This window comes from Myotis yumanensis, unplaced genomic scaffold (assembly GCF_028538775.1).
Source record: "Myotis yumanensis isolate MYYU_CA2020_CCGP unplaced genomic scaffold, mMyoYum1.0.hap1 SCAF_13, whole genome shotgun sequence".
Classification (NCBI taxonomy): Eukaryota; Metazoa; Chordata; class Mammalia; order Chiroptera; family Vespertilionidae; genus Myotis; species Myotis yumanensis.
In genome coordinates this window covers 43,556,598-43,582,176 of record NW_027223764.1, presented here as the reverse complement: position 1 = coordinate 43,582,176, position 25,579 = coordinate 43,556,598, and the positions used below count along the sequence as shown (strand labels likewise).

Genomic DNA, 25,579 nt, shown 5'->3' with positions numbered 1-25,579 from the left:
CATACATTCACTTTAATTCCTAAAACAACTCTGAATTTTTAATTTTATCTTACCTATAATAAAACTAAATTTCAAAACCCTAAGTGATCTGGTAAAGTCAGTTTAAAAAGGGGAGGGGGGCAGGCTCAGCACTCAAAACAAATCCTAAACCCTTAATTTTCACCTTTTTAAAATTCATCAGAACCTAATATTCCACAGGAAAAAAACAGCTGAAATGAACCGATTTCATACTAAACCCACAGATACAGTCAAATCAAAACGGATATTTTCTTTTTCCTCATGAGACTTCAAACTGAGCTCCTTTTTCAAGAAGCAAAAATTCACATGGTTCTATATAATCTCTGAGCCTGTGTACAGTAATGTGTGTCTCCGTTTTCTCATCTATAAATGCAAGTAATATCTTCCCTAGGAAACTTCAGAGCTGAGAGGACCATTACAGAGAACATAGGGAAAATTGTTTTAATTTGGAAGCCTCAAAAGTCCTTAACCAAAGTAATCCATTAAAATAATAAAAAGACATAAAATAAGTGTAGTTTGAAATAAATAATACTTTTTACATAGAGAATTTGTAATGGCAGAAAGCTGGTCAAGGGTAGCCTATGACCAGAGGTAGAAGGAAGAGATTAACTGCAAAGAGATACAAGGCCACTTTTGGCACGGTGGTGAAGACATGGGAGTAGGGGGTGGGGGTTGGGATAGCAGTGTGTGAGGAGGGTGTGGATAGAGGGGTCAATGGGGGGAAAGGGGGACATCTGTAATATTTTCAACAATAAAGATACTTTAAAAAATATTCTATGTGATTGTGGTGGTGGTTACATGGACACATACAAGTGTCAAACTCATTAATGGTACACTTAAAATAGGTTTAATTCATTGTACGATAAATTATACCTACACAAAGTTGACTTAAAAAGGAACAAAAGACACAGAATCCAAGACCAGACCCTATAGAAAAGTTTCTCCCACAAGAACGATCTCTTTTGAGAAAGAAAAGGGAAAAGGAGCTGCCTAAAAGATATTCTGAATTTCCCACTTTCTCTTAATTTTATTCCAATGATTATAAACTTTGAGAAATAAAAAACAGTCTGGATTGTTTTTACTCTGAAAGTTTTAAAGCTTCTGTAACTCACTAGTAAAAAAAAGGAATGTCTTATTCTTGATAAAGTTATTTGCCTTTAATATTTGCAAAAGAAAGTCCTACAGGTTATTAAGATAATAATCTTTGAAACATAAAGACATGTCCCAGGAAATAAGCTTTTCAGAAGAAGCTGGCATAAAGCAAAACAAAGGCTAATAAACTTTTCCCTCCTTCCTATTCACCACTCTTTCCCATCATCTCTCATTTCTAATGAAACCATTTGTAAATTTTGCAACATTTTGTGGACAAAATTGTTTTAATTAATATATTTCAAAATGATTGGATAGTCAAATTAACTATACTATGCTATCAACAACTGAATTATTATAGACTGAGTTTACTGGGTAACGCACACTACTTTCATTAAAATCTTTGTTCTCTCTGCCCTAATGTCTTAATTCTTCCTTCCTAAAGGCATATATTACTTCAATATAAGTCTCATTATTATCCCATTCTAAAAATTTGCAGTCATTAATGAATCTAGATAGTGGCTACTAAAAAAGGAATTTACAGTGAATTTGTGCTATATAAAAACTCAGACCATCCCGATAAACTCCTTCATATGGCCAAAAAATAATATAAATTAACTTAGAACTTCACGGTGTAGATGTTCAGAAAGAGCCACCCCAAGACGTGCCTCAGTAATATATAGACTATTTTGAGCTAAAAAACAATTGAGTCTCTGTGGGCTCAAGAGAAACTTCATCCACCGCCCTCCCCGCCCCCCCCACCAGCCCCAACTATCTAAAGAAATTGGAATTAGGGACCTTGCCCATAATAAGAGATTATCAGAGATAACTTTTTTTTTTTACCTATGTGTAGGGCAAAGCAAAATTCTATTTACTAAACATCTGCTTTTCCTAAAATTCTGCAATGACCCTTTAAACCCCCCAAAGCACCTTACATCAGAATGCCATATATACCCATTTTCCCTTTCTGTCTTAGAACCTCTCATATATGTGGGGTTTCTGACTGTCATCTATGTTGTGTTCCCATACAAATGTATGTAATTAAATCTGGTAATTTACTCTTGCTACTCTGTTTCATGTTTATTTGATTATTCGATCAGCAAAAAAAACCCCTGGAGGGCCCTGGCCAGTGTGGTTCAGTGGATAACGCGTCACACACTGAAAGATGGCAGGTTCGATTCCCGGTCAAGGGCAACTATCTGGGCCCAGCTGGCATGGCTCAGGGGTTGAGCTTCAACCTATGAACCAGAAGGTTGTGGTTCAATTCTGGTCAGGGCACATGCTGGGGTTGTGGGCTCCATCCCCAGTGGGAGATATGCAGGAGGCAGCCAATTAGTGATTCTCTCTCATCACTGATGTTTCTATCTCTTTCTCCCTCTTCCTTCCTCTCTGAAATCAATAAAAATATATTTAGGCGGGGGGGGGGGGGGGGGGGGCATGTACCTGGGTTACAGGTTTGATCCCTAGCCCCAGCTGGAGCACATGCGGGGGAGATAACCAATCAATGTGTCTCTCTCAAATGGATGTTTCTCTCTCTCTCTCTTTCTCTTTCTCTCTCTCTCTCTCTCTCTCTCTCTCTCTCCTTCTTTCTCCTTCTCTCTCCCTTTCTCTCCTCACTCTCTTTCTCTTCCACTCTCTCTAAAAACCAATGGACAGCCAACCAGATGGGAGATGATATTTGCAAACAATAGCTCTGACAAAGATTTAATTTCCAAAATATATAAAGAACTCATAAAACTCAACACCAACAAACAACCCAATCAAAAAGTGGAGAGAGGACCTGAAAATACGCCTCTCCCAAAAAGATATACAAACAGCTGTAGATATATGAAAAGATGTTCAATCTCATTTGCAATTAGGGAAATGCAAATCAAAAACTACAATGAGATACCACCTAATACCAGTTAGAATGGCCATTATCAACAAGACAAGCAATAACAAATGCTGGAGAGGTTGTGGGAAAATGGGAAAAAGGGATTATGAGCCAAGGAATATGCATGGCCTCTAAAAACTAAAAAAGGCAATGTAGACTGGTACAACCACTATGGAAAGCAGTCTGGCGATTCCTCAAAAAATTAAGAATAGAGCTGCCATACAACCCAGCAATCCCTCTCCTGGATACCCAAAAAACTCAAAATCATGTATTCGCAAAGATATATGCATCCCTGTTATTACTGCAGCATTATTCACAGTGGCCAAGACATGGAAATAACCAGTGTCCTGCGATAGAGGACTGGGTAAAGAAGATGTGGTACATATACACAGTGGAATACTACTCAGCCATAAGAAAGGATGAAATACTGCCATTTGCAACAACATGGATGGACCTTGAGAATATTATGCTAACTGAAATAAGTCAGTCAGGAAAAGCTAAGAACCATATGATGTCACTCATATGAGGGATATAAAACAGAAACTCATGAACACAAACAGCAGTGTGGTTGCCAGAGGGAAGGGGAGAAGGGGGTTCTAATTTATGGTGACAAGAGATTTGACTTTGGGTGGTGGGCACACAGTACAACATACAAATCTTATAACATAGAAACCCACATCTAAAACCTATATGATCATGTTGACTAATGCCATCCCAATAAACTTATTAAAAGGTGAAAAAAAATCAATGGATAACAAAAACAAAACAAACAAAAAAATTTGAGGGTAGATGAAAGTTTCCGTCCTTCCCCACAATGGCAATTACATTTCAGTTATTCTGAATAGAATGTGCCCCGTTTTTCAATTAGAAATACTAAAAATATAACCCCAAATCTGGTTAAAGGAATGAAATCATTAAAATTAAAATTATAATTATTCCTTATTGCATACTTTTCCTAATGAAAAGGTATAATCACTGATGAAACTTGTTTAAGCAGCATATGTAAGAACTTAGTCCAGTTAGTGAACAGAAAATACATGGGCACATGACCTTTCATCTACCAGACCAGGTACAGACACATCTTTCAAAATAACTGGAATCCCTGGCTATGCAATAAATTCAATTGCTGCATAATCACAAAGAGAGGATACCATGTCTACATGTAAATTCACTCCCAATCAGTAACCATCTTCCTGAATTTTTTTTATATCTTGAAGTAACAACTTCCTTCTGCGGCCAAGATTATACTGCCCATTAAATTGAATAATGGACTATTTGGCAAGCCAGAAACCGGCTCAATCACCACGGCATACCAAAGGAAGAGAAAGTAAACTGGAATAGACTTCTACAATGGTCTGATTGCTTAAATCATTTAGTGGGAGTGAAAGCTACAGGGCAGGGAAAGGAAATATGTGGCCTGTGTAAATGTGCAAAGGATGCTGAAGGGGATAAAAGCTTGTTCGTAAGAACAGAAAACAATCTAACAGTTCAACCTACACTGTTTTGCTTACTTACTGATAGTAACTGACTACTTTCAGAGAAGAAAATCAAGAATTTGAGTTAACTCTCTACAAGGTTCTTCTTTGTTTTCTGTGTATGTGTGTGTGGAGAGAGTATTATTACCTTATGTCTTTCAAAACTTACTTGCTGTATTCTTCTCTCAGATGGTACGACCCAATCATCTAAGCCAAAAAGTAATCAACTGAATTATATATAAAGATACCTGAACAAAAGTAACAGCCTTTTCACTGTCTCTTTACCTCTAGTCTTATTTTCCTTCCGTACAGTTGAGAATGATCTATCTCAAGTGAAATGTGATCATGTCACCCTCAGTTTCAAATCCTTCAATGTCACTGTCTACAGGATAAATCCAAGCTCTGAAGCACTGTATGAAAAGTCCCACCATAATCAAACCTTTCTTTCCATCCTTATCTCTCCCCCGCCCCCCATTTCATACATAGCTTGAACTAATTTATGGTTCCTTAAAAAATAAAAATAAATAAGCCATGCTATTTCACACTTCCATAAATACTCATATAGCTCCCCTTAGCTCAATTGCTTTTCTCTAATTCATCCTAATACCCACCCAGCAGCCACCTCTCTAAATTCCTTCTTCACCCAATTCAAGACTCAGATGATCTTCTAGAAGTTTTTCCTGCACCCTTAAACTCGGTTATTTTCCCAGAGTTCCTTGGTGTGGTAGCAAATAATGGCCCTCAAATATGTCCACACCGTAATCCTTCAAAATCCATGAATCTGTTACCTTATACAGCAAAAGTTACCTTGTAAACATGTCTAAAACTTTGAGATGAGGATTTAAAATCATCATCCAGAATTACCAAGCTAAGGCCCTATCTAATCACATGAGTTCTTAAAATCAGTGTCAGAACTGGACCTACTGGTGCTGGCTTTGATGATGGAAGAAGGGACTATAAGCCAAGGAATGTGAATGGCCCCTAAAAACTAGAAAAGGCAAGGAAATGAATTCTCCTATAATATATTTAGAAAGACATACAGCTCTAATAATACCCTGATTTTAGCCCAGTGAGATGCTTGTCAGATTTCTGACCTACAGAATTGAAAGATAATAAATGTATGTTCTTTTAAGCCACTAAGTTTGTGGTAATTTGTTATGGCAACAATAAAGAACTAATATACTTGGGGACAATTTTGTCATGCTATATTATTACTTTCTATGTGGGTTTGAGAGTGGGAACTCTCTATCTTACTTAAAATTGTATTCCCAGTACCTAGCAGAGCTCCAGTCTACAGAGATGCTCAATAGTATTTTAGAACTGATATATATTCACAATTTAATTCCAAAGATCCTATTACAACCAAAACATTTTTCTTCGATCCAGAATCTTAATTGGCAATATGAATTGCTTTCATACCTCATCAGTCATTTTAGGCACAGAGATCTATTAATACTAGTTTACATCTTCTGACTTTTATTAACAGGACAAGTACTCACTGTGACCCACTCTTTTATATTCATGCTCCTCTTTCACATCAGATATCACATTTTTTTAAAATCATATATATTGCCATTAGGAACATATTTTTAGTACTTTCAGTTACAAGATACACTTTTTAATGTTATCTATCCACAGTGCTTTTAACTTAGGTCTCCTGAGTATCTGACCAAATAAATAGCTACTTGAGGTTTATCTCTTTTACCAAGGATTTAAAAATATTCAGAAGGTACCAAAGTGCCATTTCATAACCCTCTAAAATTTACAGTACATTATTTTCCCCTCTTCTGAGGCATGGTCAATACTATAGTTCACAATGGTATCTATCAGCTAACATTTTTAGGGCATAATATTTGCCCATCTCTGTGGCAAGTGTTTTACAAGAATTAATCTTTACAATGACCTTATGAAGGTGATTCTATATATCATCCCTGTTAGGTAGGAAGTTAGACATGAGTGGTTGTGAGGGTGGGGGGTGGGGTTTGCCCTGGGGTCCTGAACAGGGGTGGGACCAACACTGTCTTCAGACCATCTCTCTATGGGTGGCCCCGCAGCCAGCAGACCTCCAGCTGGCAGGTTGGGAACCAGGTGGTTTTTGGTGTAAGCTCAGAGAAAAACACCACCATCCCACCCAGGGGTTTTTCTGTACGCATTATGGGTAAGGGCATGCACAGAAGAAATATAGTTATATCCCTTTTCTGTAGGTCATCCCTGAATACAAATGAAAGTCTCCACCCAGAAAATCCCTCACTTAAACCATATAACCCAGGAGTTCCGGGTCATTGTCTTTCTTGACTGGCCTTGAGTGTACCTTCAATAAATCTCATTTTGGCCCTAGCTGGTTTGGCTCAGTGGATGGAGCATCAGCCTATCGACTGAAAGGTCACGGGTTCAATTCCAGTTAAGGGCACATACCCGTGTTGTGGGCTCGATCCCCAGTGAGGGGTGTGCAGGAGGCAGCTGATCAATGATTCTCTCTCATCATTGATGTTTCAATCTTTCTCTCCGTCTCCCTCCCTCTCTGAAATCAATAAAAATATATTTTAAAAATAAAAAATAAAATAAATCCCACTTTGCTTTACTTTCATTTTCGTTGACCTTAAAATCTTTTTTTTCTGCATCAACGAGAACTGAGGTCCCAGCAGGTAACACCAATTGGTAACACCCCATTGGGGTTGGGGTGGGAGGACTCAGAGGGATTAAGTGTTTTCTCAAGATTAATTACAAAGCTCAAAAGTAGTGGACTTGGGAATTCAAATATAAAGTCAATTAAAGAGTAAAAAGAAGTAGATTTCTTAGATCAACATTTATATAGCTTATTCTACCAATAAAAAAAATGAAATTTGGAAAAACTCAACCTTCACATTTGACAAAGAATTTTCAGAGTGACAGGTATCACTGAAGGTATGGCAATGGCTATCATAAAGTATCAAAAAGTACCACGTGACAAGGTAATAAAGGGTACTCTGGCCATAAGATAACTTTATATTCTTTGTACTTTGGAATCTGTTTTTCAAGGTGAAGATAGGTCTATAAATCATATCTCAATACTGTGCACCTTTCTTATCAACTGTTACTTCCATTCTTTGAGAGATGAAAAGTAGAAAGATTCTAAATTTCAGGCTCATTTTTTAGCTTAAGCTTTATTCCATATACACAATTCAAAGCTCTCATTCAACATCTTCTGAGGGTTCTCATTACTATTGGTTAGCGTTTATATAGGTTAAAAGTGGACTGCAAACTATTAGCAATATTGATTTTCACTTCACTAACCAGCTCTGTAACCTTAAGTCACTTTACTAACTCTGGTCCTTGATTCTTTCACCCATAAAATGAAAAACCTGGACTAGCTGAAGTGTAAAATCTTTTCCTAATTCTAAGATTCTAGGATCCCATTAACCTTTGCACTCTGCCTGGCATTCTACTGAGCACAGAACAATTAGTAGAATCATAGAAAGAATTAGGGCATAATTTAAAAGCTTCAGAGGTACTATGTTTGAATCTCAGCCCTATCACTTACTCACTGCATGACCTTGGCAAGTCTAAGTTGCCTTTAAGTAAAATAAGGACAAAAATATCAACAGTTCTTTTCAGGATTAAATTATTAAATACATTTTAAAAATGCATCTAAAATAATGCCTGGTTCTAAGTACTTACTAAATATTCCTTTCTCTTACAGTGTGACTTTAAAGCATTATAATCATGCTTTTCAGGGAGCCGTTTCTTGAAGCAGGATTTGAATGTTTTGTAGAATTTAAAGATAACGTATTCGAAAGAGTGTCTTGGTCTACTTTAGCTGCCATAACAAGATACCATAGCCTGAATGGCTTAAACAACAGAAATTTATTTTCTCGCAGTTGTGGAGGCTGGAAGTTGCAGATGAAGGTAAAGCAAGGTTGGTTTCTGGTAAAAACACTCTCCCAGGCTTGTAGACATCCAACTTCTGGCTGTGAGTTCTGATATTTCTTCCTCTTCTTATAAAGGCACTAGCCCTATTGAATTAGGGCCCCACCCTTATAAACTCTTTTAATCTTTATCACCTCTCCATAGGCCCTATCTCCAAATATAGTCACATTGGAGGTTAGAACTTCAGTATATGAACTGGAGGTGGGGTGGAGTACACAAACATTTAATCCATAACAAAGAATATTACTTTAATTTTGTACTAAGAGTTTTTTATTTTAAAGAAAATTTTAGAGAACTCATTCAAACCTCATGCCAAGTTTCTAAGATGAATAGAAGTGCCTGAGGAACAGACATGGAGAGGTTGAGCAACATAACCTAATGACAAAACTGAACAGAGAAGTTACAAATAGAATTTGGGCCTTTTAACTTGAAAGCTCCTTCCATTAAATAATATTGCATTTTTCATACTTCTATTTCTAAATGTATTATCATTGTCCTCTCACACATTACTTCTTAAATCTGCCTGAAAATTGTTTCCATTAGAAATTTAAATAATATTAAAGGGAAGATATGTTTTTTTAAATGACAAGTTCTCAAAGCCAAAAAAATAGATCAAACAGAGCCATGAAAACTAAGGTTTAATTTTAGCCTTATAATTTTGTGATTTCCACTTTTAAGGAAAACCAAAAAACTGGCAGTCAGCAAAGTAATTGGTTTTTTTCTTAACCAGCATTCATCAATGACCCTAATCCACCCAGAGGCATGGAGTTACATAATTATTTCCAATTTTGCCTTTTCCTGTTTTCAGGAAAAAAATGCGTAGAATGCTTTAATAACTATATTCACTTTCTCTAGGTGGCAGAGATCTTATTTCTACACCATCTCTCTTGGGTACCAAATACTTGTATACAATATATCTGTGGACATGATAAAGCATAGAGGGTTGCTACAAAAAACACTCTCATGGAGTAGAGAGGGAGACAATTCTTTTGTGGGAAACACACTGGATTATATTTGGTGGGTATTACTCCTCAGATCACTTTGGCTAGGTGTTAAGCTCTTTTCCTCTTTTTACAGATTAAAAAAAAAAAGTGAAATTACATTTTTCCTATTCCTATTACCATGGCTTTTTTTTTTTTTTAAGCACTACTTTTATCCATTAGAATTGACGAGCAGGCTGGCACTTCCTAGATAAAGTGAGAAGTTTCTTATTCAAAAATAGAAATTTTTACAAGGTTTTCTGTGCTTTTTGGGGGGGGGGGAGAAGAGGGAGATGAATCACATTTTACCTGTCATTACCTAACCAAATTAAAGATTCTATTTTTTCTTTTTTTCCTGAAACAATGTTTGTACTCTATGCAGTAACATTGTGCCTCCCTGTGTTTCTTCAGCTGCTGGTGGTAGTGGCTTCCTGTTGCTAATCGCTGTATTACCTCACCATCTCCTACTGGGCTCGCAGCTCCTTCACTGCTTGTATTATAATTTTCTTGCATCAAATTAATTTTGTTGTAAATACCAGAGGTCTGTTTACTTAGTGAGAACCTGACTGATAAAACCACTTACTAGATGAAAAAAAGGGAAGGGGAATATGGTTAATAATATTGTGATAATTTTGCATGGTGACAAATGATTACTAGACTTACTAGTAGTGTGGTGATCACACTGTAAGGTCTATAAATGTGAAATCACTATATTGTACACCTGAAACTAATATAATATTGTATACCTACTATACTTAACTTAAAAAAAAAAAAGTCCAACCTTCTTATTTGGCAATTTATCACTTACTACTTTTTGAAATGTTAATTAGCTTTTTCATATGCTTAGGTGCTTTAATATTATTCCTCAAGTAAAAAGCATAAGCAAGATGAATTCATGGGCCTTGAGATAAAAACTCTGACTTTTCAAGGCAGGAGCGGAAATAAGGATGAGGATGGGGTGTTAGGGGGTGTGGGGGGGATGACAAAAGCTACGAAGGTAATATGCTAGTTGTGCTAAAGTTATGCCTACCAGGGAGTATCTCATTGAGATGTTCTTTAAATATAGCAAAAGTACTATTAAAAATAGGTAGGTGTACTGACAAAGAATACTAGTACAACAAGCAATAATAATGCTATTCTCACCTCCAAAAACCGGGAACTCCCATTCATCTAGTGTAGCAATTTTCAACCTGTGTGCTGCAGTAATTTTTAAAACATGTAATATCTAACTATTTAGTCAGGGATACTGACCTCTTTTCCCTTAGATTGTCAAGTTAAAAAATGACAACAGACAACACAACAATAGCTGTCTGATGTGAATGAAGCAAAATTACACCTATTTGTGTGAGATCAGCAAAAACTATATTTTTTGGTGTGTCACAGAATTTTAGTAATTAGTTTATGTGTGCCATGAGATGAAAAGAGTTGAAAATTGCTGATCTAGTGAATTACATAGTTTCTTCTGAGAGGCTCCTCAAATTGGTTAATGATCCAAAAGAAAATTTTTATGAATTAATAACTGTTAGTGGCTATAACCAACAATAATCTACTGAAAATGCAATTCTTTTTTAAAAATTATTTTTATTGATTTCAGAGAGGGAGAGATAGAAACATCAATGATGACAGAATCATTGATCGGCTGCCTCCTTACACCCCCCACTGGGGATTGAGCCCACAACCCAGGCATGTGCCCTTGACCGGAATCAAATCTGGGACCCTTCAGTCTGCAGGCCGATGCTCTATCCACTGAGCCAAACCAACTAGGATGAAAATGCAATTGTCAAATGCTAACAACCCAAACATAGATTGATATCACAACACAACACAAAAGTCATTTACAAAATAAATACAGTGGGGCCTTGACTTACGAGTTTAATTCGTTCCGAGACCAAGCTCGTTAAGGAGCTTGTTAACTCAAATTACTCTATCAACTCAATGCAAAAAATCGGCTGAGAGACAGCTGGTATCTCAAAAAACTCGTTAGTCGGGACACTCGTAAGTTAAGGCCCCACTGTACTAGGTGTACCGGTTAATAATGCAGATTTTTTTCAATAGATGGAGTTACACATATGTTGATATATATGCGATTTGATATTTATGCTATTTTGTTGTATTGACAACAAACTTCAAAACTATGTCAAATTTGCTGAAGGTGTTAACATCATAGATATTTTTACGCTTAAAATGTTGAATTTCGTGCCCAAAAAAGAGCATTTGTGGGAAGTTTAAATTCATTACTTTATTTTGAAGAAAAGTGCGCTGAATACTTCGGGAAGCTTATGGTGAACATGCTCCATCTCAAGATACTTGTGAATGCTGATTAAAACGCTTTAAAAGTGATGATTTCGATGTGAAAGACAAAGAACGTCCAGGTCAACCGAAAAAGTTTGAAGACCAACAATTACAAGCATTATTGGATGAAGATGCGTGTCAAACTCAAAAACAACTTGCAGAAACATTAAACGTTGCTCAGCAAACAATTTCCGATTGTTTACAAGCAATGGGAAAGATTTTAAAGGAAGGAAAATGGGTGCCACATCAACTGAACGAAAGACAAATGGAAAACCGAAAAGTAATCAGTAAAATGTTGCTTCAACGACATGAAAGAAAGTCTTTTTGCATCGACTGTGACTGCCGATGAAAAGTGGATTTATTTGAGAATCCCAAATGCACAAAATCATGGGTTGATCCAGGTCAACCATCAACATCTTCGCAAGGCCAAATCACTTTGGAAAGAAGACAATGCTCTGTGTTTGGTGGGATCAAGCAGGTGTGGTATTATGAGCTTCTAAAACCAGGTGAAACCATTAATACTGATTGCTATCACAACAAATAATCAATTTGAACCACGCTTTGATCGTGAAATGACCAGAATGTTCCAGAAGACACAACATAGTAATTTTGCTTCATGATGACTGACGCACCATCACACACTTCAAAACCAGTTAAAGGCACGTTAAAAGATCCTGCCTGGGAAGTATTAACTAACCCACCCGCTGTATTCACCAGACCTTGCTCTTTCAGATTACAACTTGTTCCTATCGATGGCACACACACTTTCTGAGTAGCACTTCAAAACATTCGCAGAAGTGGAAAATTGGGTCTGTGAATGGTTTGCCTCAAAACAAGAAAAGTTCTATTGGGACGGTATCCACAAATTACCTGAAAGATGGGGGAAATGTGTAGCTAGTGATGGACATTACTTTGAATAAAGCACTTTTGATGTTTCTCTTGAAATTATCATGTTTTCTTTTATTACAAAATCTGCATTATTAACCAGTACACCTGGTAAATGGAGAACACTATATAGCTGTGCAAACCTCTTTTGGTGATTTCTTTTCAATTGGGCTAGTATCCCCAAAGCAAGTACTTTGACATAGTCTTTGCAAACTCCTGTCTGGAAAAAAAAAGTCCCAAAACACTATATTTAGGTGATCCCTTATGTTTCAGCAAGTCAAACTGCTTTGACTTATAGCACAAACTCATAATGATGGAATAGTAATAACAGTAACAACAGTTAGCACTTAAATAGTATTTGCTATATATATTTATGTGCCAAGCAGTGTTCTAAGTGCTGTATATATTTAACTTATATAGCAGCTCTCAACAACTAATTGAGATAGAAATGATTGTTCCCCATTCCACCTCTAGTGTTACAGACGAGCCTTAAAGACATTAAATAAATTGCCCAATTTCACATAGCTAGTAAGTAACAGCTAGAATTTGACTCCAGGTAGTATGAGTCCAGAGTCCATGCTCTCATCCATTATACTATACTAGAGGCCCGTTGCACGAAATTCATGCACCAGGGTGTCCCTCAGCCCACCCTGCACCCTCTCACAGTCCAGGAGTCCTTGGGAGATGTCCAACTGACGGCTTGGACTGGCTTGGACATCAGTTGTACATCCTTAGTGCAGCCGCAGAGGCGGGAGAGGCACCCGCCACTGCTGCTGCGCTGGCCAGCCGTGAGCCCGGCTCTGGCTGAGCGGCGCTCCCCCTGTGGGAGCGCACTGACCACCAGGGGGCAGCTCCTTCATTGAGCATCTGCCCCCTGGTGGTCAGTGTGCATCATAACGATCAGTAATTCCGCCATCAAGCTGAAACCAGCTCTTTGAAATCCTCCGAGGGGTCCCGGATTGTGAGAGGGCGCAGGCCAGGCCGAGGGAACCCACCAATGCACGATCAGGGCCGGAGAGGGACGTGGGAGGTTGGACAGCTGGGGTGGGACTGCAGGAGGGCTCCAGGGCATGTCCAGCCCGTCTCGCTCAGTCCCGATCATCAGGACCCCAGCAGCAAGCTAACCTACCGGCCAGAGCGTCTGCTCCCTGGTGGTCAGTGCACGTCATAGCAAGCAGTTGAGCAGCCTTAGCATATCATTAGCATATTACGCTTTGATTAGTTGAATGGCCCACCGGATGACTGGACACTTAGCATATTAGGCTTTTATTATATAGGACTAGAGGCCCAGTGCACAAAATTCGTGCACAGATGGGGGGGGACCTGCGGGATTGGGCCTAAACAGGCAGTCAGACATCCCTCTCACAATGCGGACTGCTGGCTCATAATCGCTTGCCTGCCTGCCTGATTGCCCCTAACCGCCTCCGCCTCGGCATGCGCCGTGGCGGCTTCGTCCAGAAGGACATTTGGAATGACGTCCAGAAGGTCATTCGGCTGTCTGGTCTAATTAGCATATTATGCTTTTATTATTATAGATTCTCTCCCTAACTTGGTCAAGGTCATACAGCTAATGAGATGGTAAAGCCAGGAATTCAATTCAAGTCTTGAACTACATTATTAAGAACTTGGCTATGAGATGTGAAAGGTTTATAACTCTTTAACTCTCCCCCTTGTAAACAAACCCTCATAAGTCTTTACCATCAACAGTAAATAATGCCTGTGGAACTAAGCAATGGACATAGCGTCATATGGGACTTCAGTGTTATTTGTAATTCAACCAACCTGCAAGGTATATAACAGAAAGAGCAAAGTGTTTATGGTCAGAAAACCTTGGTTGAATACTTAACTTTGCCATTAATTGGCAGTTTGCTATTAAATACAGTACAGGCTCTGGAGTAAGAGAGACCTGGACTGAAATCCTGGCTTTAAGATCATTGTGTAAGGTGGCAAGGTTTGTGCACAGTACATAGGCACCTGACCAAGAAAGCAAAATGGAGCTGAAATTCTGCCCATGTTTAGATCACAAAGCCATTTACCCTAGAACGGCAGCTACATGTGCTGGAAAAAGTGGCGCCTAACACAGGTCCCCAAACTACTGCCTAGGGTGGTGTGGCAGCCCAGAAGATGTTTCAGCTATTTAACTGGTTCACCACAGGGGGTACATTTTTCTATTTCAAACAAAGAAGTCTCATAAGCCAGTAGTGACTCTGCCTACCCCACTACTTATTATTAGGCTTTATAATCTTGGGCAAGTTACTTAACCACTCTAAACCTCAGTTTCCTCATTTGGAAAATATGTTTGAAAACAGTACTTGCCTCATAGTGAGGTTTTGAGGATTACATAAAATGGTGCAAGTAAAATGTTTAATACAATGGCAGGCACTTAATTAGTGCTCAGTAAATTGTAACCAATAAGTTGTAACAACCAGGTGTAGTATCACAACCTCTCAGAGTTTCAGATCCCTCATCTGTTAAAATGAATATCACCTACTTCACAAGACATTTCTATGAATGTTGAATTGTAGTAATGAGAAAACATTTTATAAACTACTGCATGTTTATTTCTAATTTTATATAAAGAATTAGCAAATAAAAAAAATTCTTGGTACCTAGCACTCAGTAAATGCACAACAAATATTAAATGGCATTGTTGCTATTAGTATTGACGCTTAAAATTTTTATGTCAGACATTAATTTTTTTGATAGTTCTTGTTTTAGAGAGGATAATCATGATCATGGATCATTCTAAACTCTGAGAGGAACCCTAGCCAGTGTTTCTTAGTGGCTAGAGCACTGGCCCACACACTGAAAGGTTGTGGGTTTGATATTCCCAGTCAAAGTCACATACCTGGGTTGCAGGTTCGATCCCCAGCCCCGGTTGGGGAGTGTGAGGAAGGCAACTAATTGCTGTCTCTCTCACATGGATGTTTCTCTCTTTCTCTCTTTCCCCCTCCTTCTGTCCCTACCACTCTCTCTAAAATAATCAATGGAAAAAATATCCCCAGGTGAGGACCAACAATAACAAAAAAATTGAGAGGAATATTATTTCATCAGAGAGATCTGTAAGCAATACAAATCTAAGGGTTCTAAGACTCATGGTATCCAGCTCCCCCAAAAAATCTATTATCTATCAAAGCTAACAGCAGCAAAAAAAGAAAAATCACCTCAGGGACTAACCGTCTTGCTTAAAATTAGAGCCTCTCAATGGGAAAGATTGTGTTTTATACCCACATGAGACATTTACACATAGGGGAACAACTGCAGTTTCTCTGAACTTGGAAATAGCATTCCTCAGAAACTGCCCATTGATTCTATTCAACCTCAAAATAGATATTTGACCCTGCTCCCTTAAGAAAGGGGCCTCTTCTATCCATATTGCAATATTTGGGATATTTAGCGCTTCTATTACCATAAATTCCAAGAGAGTCTCACAGCAGCCATTATTCAGCTACGAAGAGCACATACTTAACCACAGGCCTGCAAACTGAAGGATTTAACAGGCCTCCAGTTCTGCAACTGAATTCTGCTACTGTGACCCATGCAGCAGGTATAAAATGAAGACCTAAGACTACTAACAGAACTTATACTTCCCTCATGTCTATCTCCCAAATGTGCTTACAAGTTTTGTTTGGTTGTTATTCACAGTTATAACCACTACCAGCATTCTAGTTGTACATTTAGTGATACAGTACTAAGGGGGAAAAAGAATGCCTTCTCAACTTTACTAATGCCTGTATCTTCTTAGCACTCAGGCATAAAGCACATTCTATACTTAGCGTAGATTACTATGTCCATTAAAACACATTTTTATCCAAGAAGCTCTGGATTTACATCTGAATCTGTTACTAAAATATGCTGTGTCCTCAGCAAACTATTTAAGCTCTGTGGTTCTCCTCTGAGATAATGTATGAAAAAATATTTTTTTAATTATAAAGTGACATACATATGGAAATAATTTTTCTGTCAACACTGCGTCATGCAAGTAAATATAAAAATTTATGCTTCAGTTCTTTCAATGCACTATAAAAGTTAAGTTGTGAAAGTGCTTTTCAATAATAGAAATATTCCACAAATGCAAGCCCTTATGAATTACATCACCTTTTCATTTTTTATAATCTTATTATAGCATCTGCTAGATGTACTGCACACAAATGGCTCAATCAAAAGGTAACTAGAATTTGGAAACTTCTAGAAGCTTAAGTATTGACAGTTGGAATAACAAGCTTCATCAGTAATATTATCTGGTTAGCAGTACTTGCTGCTTTCTTTCGGCTTATTTAGTAGCATTTTATGCAGCATGTGCTACTCCTGTAAGGACAGTGAAAGCAGAGCCTCACATCTGCCTGTCCTTACAGCTCTCAGGGGGGCTCAGGTCAAGCGATATGACCTTGAAGAAGGTCTGGGCAATTACCTAAATGTATGAAATAAAAACTAAGACCAGAACTGAAGCAATAAATAAGCTATTTTCATTGTTCTTTTCCCTAGAATGCTCTGCCTTCTTTGGGGCTGGATAAACTTCTAAACAAAACAAAACAACAACAAAAACACAAAAACTTCCTGTCCTTTCTCCCAGGCTTTTTTACTATCGTCTGAGGAACTTTCACCACAAAGCACAGGAAGCAAAATGTTGTCCCATATGGCACTACAAGGAATTAGCTTCATGAAATCCTTGGTTTCTACTTGGCAGCTCTACGAACTATATATAAACCGACCTCCATCAAGGCCAGACTCAAGTGACTCAAGCTGCTCCATTTGGGAAGGAAACACTGGACATACAGCAAAATAATCTGTCAAAGACAAGGCTCCCTGTATCATGACCAGACAGATGAGCGGGCTGCCAAATGTCAAATATAATACTGAATGGCTATCGCTAATGTGCACTTCCCACATTCATGGAGGAATTATTTTCTTTATTTAATGTGCATGATTACTAACGCACAGCATCTCTTATCCAGAGCACAGCTCACATATAAAGCAAACCATAGAGAAATAAAACAACCACCTCAATAGGCTTTAAAAGATAACTAGGAAGAAGCCTTGAATTACACAAGGTAATTCAAGAATTATATTTCCAAAGTTAAACACTTGTGTGCTGTATAGCATACAAACATGTTGTCATTGGTGCAATCTTTTACTAACAATGCATGGCAACATTGACATGGCATACCACAACTTAAAAATGGCTGCTTATCTAGACATGAGCTCCACAGATGAAGTAAATAGTTTGGTTTTAAAACATTAAATATGTTTCAGCTGCTGAAATGAATCACCACTTCGAATTTATACAGAAAACATATTCAGTCTATAAAATATATTAAAACTGTGCAAACATTGGAAGGCAGAAAGTGAACAAGAATTTCTGAAGCTGAAGATCTGAAAAGACAAACTAAGGACCCCTAATTTCATATCAGAAGGCATTGAAAGGTTTTTAAAAATTTTTTCTGATGCAAGGACAAATATTTAAAAATGTATAATTACATAGAAAACATTTAAAATTGTGTTAATAGCCTATTTTAAACAGAAAAATAGATTAAAATATAAATGGACAACTCATAATAGGAGAAACACACACTGCTAATAAATATTTTAAAATGTACAATCTTGTGCAGAATCAGGAAAATGATTTAAAAGACATACAATTCTATTTCATACCCATAATAGAGATAAAGAATACGGAGCTCCAGTGGCGCAATCGGTTAGCGCGCGGTACTTATAAGATAAAGAATAAAAAGCCTGACCACACCAAGTGATGAAAAGGATATAGAGCAGTGTAAACACTGATACACTACTGGTAAAAAAAAAAAAAAGTAGTCTGGTATGACAACTTTGGGCAGCATCTATTAAAAAAAATATGTAAACCCTACAATCTAGCAATCCTATTCATAGGCAAAAGCCATAGAGAAAGCCTGGCACATGTATCCAAGGAGACCTGCACAAGAATGTTCACAAAAGCAACATTTTTATTATAGAAAAAACTGGAAATATTTGCATGACTCTCAATAGGAGAATATATAACAAGTGTTTAAAAATTGTTTGCTGAATGGATGACACTGAGGAATAAATAATGTTCTCAGGAGGTCAGAGCCTCAGGAACCTATAGGACAATACCACAAGGTGTCATCGGAGAGGACAAAAAGAGTATAGTGCAGAAAAAAACGAAAATATCTGAAGAAATGGTGGCTGAAAACCTAATAAATCTGGTAAAAGACACACTGTGGTACATCCATACTATTCAACAGTAAAAAAACATGAACTATTGATACATGGAACAACATGGATGAATCTCAGAGGCATCGTGCTGAGCGAAAGAAGCCAATCTCCAAGTGGTACAGACTATTTGATTCCATTTACATGACAATCTGCAAAAGGCAAAAGTACATTTTTCAAATTCTTCTTTTGATCTTTATTCATATTAAACTAAAATGCTTTATAGTAATCAGATAGTTTCTAGTATCCAAAATTTATAGGGTAAGTGTCTAATATTATCCATGGTATTTTGTTTTTGTTTTTATTGAATAACCAAATATTCTTCAGATCAAAGGTGGCAGGGATTAGGAATGAGAAGAGGATTTGAGTACAATGGAAAGCATAAGAGAATTTTAGGGGTTTTGGGACTGTTCTGTATTCTGATTGATGTGGTTACAGTAATCTACATAGGTGTTAAAAATTCATATAAATGTACACCCAAAAAAGTCAAATTTATTATGTAAAAAATCAAAATGATGTATATCCAAGATATATGGCATTACATATCACATATCCACCTCCTGAAAATGTAAAAGGGTACCAGATCACGCAGTTAGTTAGCCTCCACATAAGTACTATGACATCTCCCTCAAATATTAACAAAAGGCCTAAAAAGGAACTCGAAATAATAAAAACCAAATATGTAATCAATGTCTTACAACAACATTTTCTTAGGAAAAAAAGTACTCAAGTTTTTTTGCATCTGTTTTATAAACTTAATCTGGAATTTAAAAACAGTAACATCACACAAGTAAAAGGAAATTAATTAGAATGTGGTCGACATCCCCCGAGGGGTCCCGGAGTGTGAGAGAACACTCTGCAAAGTTGCTGTTGTACGGGGTGTGGAACGCAAAAGCAAGCGTGCAGTAACCCAGATTCAAGCCGACAGTGCCCCAGCAACAACATAACCCAAGGCCAAAGGTGGAATCACGCAGCCCCGTGAGGAATCGGGCTCCCTCCTCTCTGGTTTCAGGGTGCGTCACCTGAGAACCTCCTCTGCCAAGTCACTGCAGCTTGGCAGCTCCTGTGTTGAGCGTCTGCCCCCTGGTGGTCAGTGCACATCATAGCAACTGGTTGGACGGTAGGAGGGACACTTAGCATATTAGCCTTTTATATATATAGATTGAATGGTCCTATCATAGACTATGTTTTAATGTGTTTCATAATTTTTATAACAATAGCAGGGATATTATTGAGTTAGTTATAACATCTTTGTGATTGTACTAAAAGTGCCAAAGCAACAAAATTAACTGTAATAAGAACAGTCCTCGTTACTCTATAGTAACAAACCCCCTCCTTAACAATTTTTAAAAGAAAATGAAAACCAAGGCAAAACTCAGAATATTTAAAAAATGTAATGCTCCTCACTTTTGTATTCAAGGTGCATTCTTAATTCTCTAAGAATTTATTGGGTACCTACCATTTTCTAGGCACTGTGCCATCCTTGAAAAATCTCAAAGCAAACAACCATAGATTTTAAGACCACAGCGACAACTTGGAAAACACATATCCACAGAGAAGTAGTAAAATGTGGGGTAAGGAAGCAAAATCTAGGCACTGAACGTGTACTAAACACAGCAAATAGGATGAAGCAGGGTTCAAATAAAAATAAATTACCACTATTATTCTCTAGCACTTTTGTCCTAGATCTACTCCTAAACTTATACTTTTAGTTTGTATTTTTAGCTGTTTTTGGTAAACATCTCCAGAATTAGGATGAAAAGGCCTAAAAAGTTTCATTGTTAGGTTCAGAAATTCCTTTATATGTCCAAATTTCAAATAGGCTAACTTTATGCTTAGCAACCTCCTGTTAAGTATTTAGCAAACTTCTATGAAAGACATCATGTATCAGTTACCTCCCTGATCCCCTTGATATCTCAGAGTTGGCATCAGAAGATTCAAGTAAATTCTTTTTTCTGTAACCTGGCCTACCTACATGGTTGAAATTATAACAAACTTGGCATTAAGTTTAGATTTCAGACCACTACTGACATTTCAATTATAAAAAAGCATAAAATTCCCCAAACACAAAGTGGCTAGGATAATCTCTGGAGACAATTTCAGATTTCAAACACTGGAGTCATATTCCATATCCTAGAACGAACAGGAGATCTGAAAATAATGGACTTCAGATTTATTGCTCAGGACAAACACAGCTTCAATAAATACAATTCAAATGATCTATCTCTGTAGAGTCAGATTTACCCAATTTAATAAGGAGGTAATAGTTATATAGATACAGTTCACAATTATGCCCTTTTGACACTTAAAGTTAACTTTAAAAAAATCCAAGAACATTGTAGGAAAGCTTTTATTAATAACCACAAAAAAATCTTTTGGATTTTCCAGGTACATGATGTGACTTGTATTTTTTTCCTTTTCAGTCTGGCAATTTTTCAAATATTTATGGAGGCTTTTTGATTTTTGAAAAACTGTTGTAATGCTAGTGTGGTTGGTATCAGATAGTCTTTCTTGTATTCAAATATTATAGCTAACAGTTAACACCAGTAGGTTCTATGACCTACCATGTACACCAAAGGTGCTCAATAAATATATGTTGGTAAATAAGTGAGAAGAGGGGAAATATGTACCTTAGAATCAGTCTGCAAAGAAAAACTCAATGTAAGGAAACAAAATATAGGCAGAACCAGGTGGAATGTCCTTTCATTAGAAACATTAAAAATAGCTACTCAGCATGGAATGATGAAAAGGTTCTGGAGATGGATAGCAATGTAAAAGTACTTAAATGTCACTGAACCGTACACTTTTAAATGGTAAATTTATTTTATGTATATTTTACACACTCAGCCAGGTGTGACTACAGACTTGTACAGGAAGATATTGAGGCTATGGTGAGAAATTCTGCCCCTGAAAATATTATAGTACATGGCACGTAAAAAAAAACTTAAAATAAGCAAAAGGCTATCACTGAAAAAGTTATACTGTGAGGATACTGTTTTACAAAATATCTGTTTTTGCTGAGTCCCTGTGAGAAAAGTAACATACTGTGATAGCTGTTTATACATAAAATACTAAATAGCATTTACTCCTTTGGAAGAAAAACTAAGTATAACTTGATGTAAGTATAGAATTTGAACCTTTAGAAATAAACTTGCTTGCTTAAAAAATTGAATTGAAACTGTTTTGACCTAAGTTGTTCAGAAGCCTTTCAATTTTATAAATAGTTTTAACTCCTAGTTTTTTTTTAACTCATATAGACAAACCCCATAAGCACTTTTACAATATTAATATGAAATACATATTTGCAGATCTTGTTACATAAATCCAAAAGAAGAGGGGCAGATCACTTTAAGGAGAGAAAACTCTATCTTACAATAACATACAAAGATTAAAAGAAAATATGAAATCTCACCCTGGCTAGTGTGGCTCACTTGGTTGAGCACTGTCCCACACAGCAAGAGGCTACGGATACGATTCCTGGTAGGGTACATACCCGAGTTTCAGGGGCATGCAGGAGGCAGCCCATTGATGTTTCTCTTTCTCTCTGCCTTCCTCTCTCTCAAATCAATACAAATATTTTTTTAAATAAAGAAAATATGAAATCTCAACTGGTAATATGTAGATTATCTGCTGACCCGGAAGTCTATCTGAACATTCCTGCAAAACTCTAAAAAAACTCAGAAACGAGTCTGGCAGAAAGAAATGTGGTATGAACCAGATGTTTTAAGAGAGACAAATGGCGGCAGAATAGACAGATGTGTCCGGAGCCTTGTCCCGGAGCAAACAGATGTTTTAAAAAAAGAAGAATGGGCTTATGACTTTGAATTTACCATCAGCCTTACTGTTTTATGTTCTGTCCCAAAGCTGAGACCAGTCAGCCAAAAATTCTAGCATTTTCTCTTCCTCATCAAACTATGGATTTAAGAAACTAGTTGTCAAAATGAAGTCAGTCCATTGATCAATCAATCTGTACTCAGTCTGTCACTAAATAGGGACATCATAACATTAATCGTCCAAAAATATTTTTTTAAATATATTTTATTGATTTTTAGAGAGAGAGGAAGGGAGAGGGAGAAAGAGAGAGAAACCGTTGGACAGCCTCCTACACTCCCCCAACTGGAGATAGAGCCTGCAACCCAGGCATGTGCCCTGACTGGGAATCAAACCAGCAACCTTTCAGTGCATGGGATGACGCCCAACTAACTGGGCCACACTGGCCAGGGCCAAAAACCTTTTTTTTTAAAACCTGCTTTGGATCTAGAATAGGAAAAATAAAGCCAAGAGATTAATTATACAGTTATTACATAATCCTATATAATAAAGAGCTAATATGCTAATTAGACTGAACAGCAGAATGACCATCCGGAGGACCTTCCGGATGAAGCCCGGGCTGTGAGGGCCAAGGCAGCAGCCAGGGGGGCTGCGAGGGCATACCCTTGCATGAATTTCATGCATCGGGCCTCTAGTACATAGAATAAAATTATATAATATATAGAAAAGACTTCCTATATTAAAGGTGGGTTATAAAGAGATTAGGTTAAAATAATTTTCAAATAAAAAAACAAGCCCTGGTCGAGAGGCTCAGTTACTTGAAGTGTCATCCCATACACCAAAAGACTGCTGGTTCTATTTGGTCGGGGCACATACCTAGGTTGTGGGTTCAATGCCCAGCCAGAGAGTGTACAGGAGGCAACCAATTAATGTTTCTTTCTCTCTCTCTCTCCATACTTCCCTCCCTCTCTAAAAATCAATAAAAACATATCCTTGGCAGAGGATTAATTTTTAAAAAACCAAACCAAACAAATATATAAAACTGTCAAGGGGGAGAAGTAAAAATGATGAGCTACAGCATAACCTACAAAAACAAATGGCTGGATTATTGGAAAGAGCTGCAGAGTTTAATTATGCTGCCAAATAGTACCTTGCTCAGCAACTTCTCAGAACCAGCTGCTATCAGGCATCAAGAAAACTTCAAGTAGAAGTAACACTACTACACAGAACAAAGGTTATTTTCAAGTCTAATTGGTTGGTTTCAAATTCTACCATGCATATACCAAATCTTTCATGATTTCTTCATAGCTACTTTCCAATAAGAGCATCTGCCCCTCTAGATGCTAATGCAAAATGAATTTTTACTTGTTAAAGTTTCATTCATTTGCTGCTAAGTTCATAATATACTAATTTATATCATGAAGCTTATATTACAAGCTTCTAGAAGTAGAAATATGACTTATATAGCACCTTAAATAAACAAGTACAGTAAAAAATATGCTTCCCATGATTAGAACAGTGTTGATACACAGTAGATACTAAGTATAAATATTTGTTGAACGAATAAAAAAGTGAATTACAGTTATTTGCCATCTCTCCCTCATAAAGTACTTACATTAAAGGGGCTCTAGAAACCAGGCAATGCCATAAACATAATGTGGTGATCAACTTGCTCTTACTCTCCCACTCACACTCCCACACCCATTTGATACCAAAACCAAATATAGGATACTTGCTTCCCTAATTTCCCTTCCTATCTTATAAAATTCTTAGTAGTATGTACAGTTTGCGCCCCTTAAAAATCAGCTCCAGAGTTGCCCAAAGAGCAAGCGGCCATTCTAACTACATCTTCAGGAGAAAGATGGTTCCTAAATCAGGTACTCTGTTGCTTTCTGTCTCCTACATGGATAAAATCAATCCCTGCAATTTATCAACAGTCCAGATCCTGCCCATGGGCAACAGATTCTTTTAAAATTAATGGCCCTTTTAAAATTATTAGGCATACGTATATGTGTGGAAGTTGTTGGACAAGACGTATTTCTGACTTATCTTCCATTGTGTCCTACATGAACACTTCTAGGTATAATTTTCACATAGTCAATCTGGTCCATGAATAGATAGGCACTCAATTCTATATATATAAAAAGCCAGCAACTGTAATGCTGTAACAATCGGACGACTGGTCGCTATGACGCCCAGCCCCTGCCCCCGGCCGTCCCCACCACTGATCAGCCTCTCCCACCCTGATTGAGGGTGGGGTGGCTGGCCAACCCCCCCATGGCACCTCGCCCAGGCTGGTCCCACCTCCCAGTGGGGACCCCAACCCCGATGGGGGCATGGCCAGCCTGCAAACTGCCTGCGGCCCCTCGCCCAGGCCAGCCCCGCCCCCCAATGGGGACCCCCACCCCAATGGGGGCATGGCTGGCCTGTAACTTACCCCTGTCCCCTTGCCCAGGCTGGCCCCGCTCCCAGCGGGACACCCTACCCTTATCAGGGGCATGGCCCTTCACCCAGGAGGCCCCACCCCCAGTGGGGACCCCCACCCCGATCAAGGGCGTGGCCGGCCTGCAAACTATCCACGGCCTCTCACCCAGGCCATCCCCGCCCCCCACTGGAAACCCCCACCCTGATAGGGGTCGTGGCTGACCTGTAAACAGCCCACGGCCCCTTGCCCCGGTCAGCCCTGCCCCCCAGCAGGGACCCCCCACCCAGATCCAGGGCCCCCATTATGGCAGGCCAGCTGGCCCCCACCCATGCACCAGGCCTCTATCCTATATAATAAAAGGATAGTATGCAAATTGACCCTAAAGGCGGAAAGATCAGAACGACCACTGGACCAGTCACTATGAGGTACACTGACCACCTCTTTTTTTTTTTTTTTTTTTTTTTTTTTTTTTTTTTTTTTACACTGACCACCTCTTGGTTCCTTTCCCTGGCCAGCAGGCTCTAATCATCTGATGACGAACGAGGAACCGGGGGTGGGTGACGGAGAATGTGGGCAGTGCCAGGCCAAGGCCCCCACCCTGCTGGTCGCCCCACACACAGATGGCAACCCACGACGAGGTCAAGGCTGGTGAGCAGGC

At 38.2% G+C, this 25,579-nt stretch overlaps 1 protein-coding gene across 1 annotated transcript in view; it reads right to left on the bottom strand.

Moving 5' to 3' along the window:
* MCU (mitochondrial calcium uniporter) overlaps positions 1 to 25,579 on the bottom strand; it is a 184,266-nt gene that overhangs the window by 103,208 nt on the left and 55,479 nt on the right. The window lies entirely within an intron of this gene.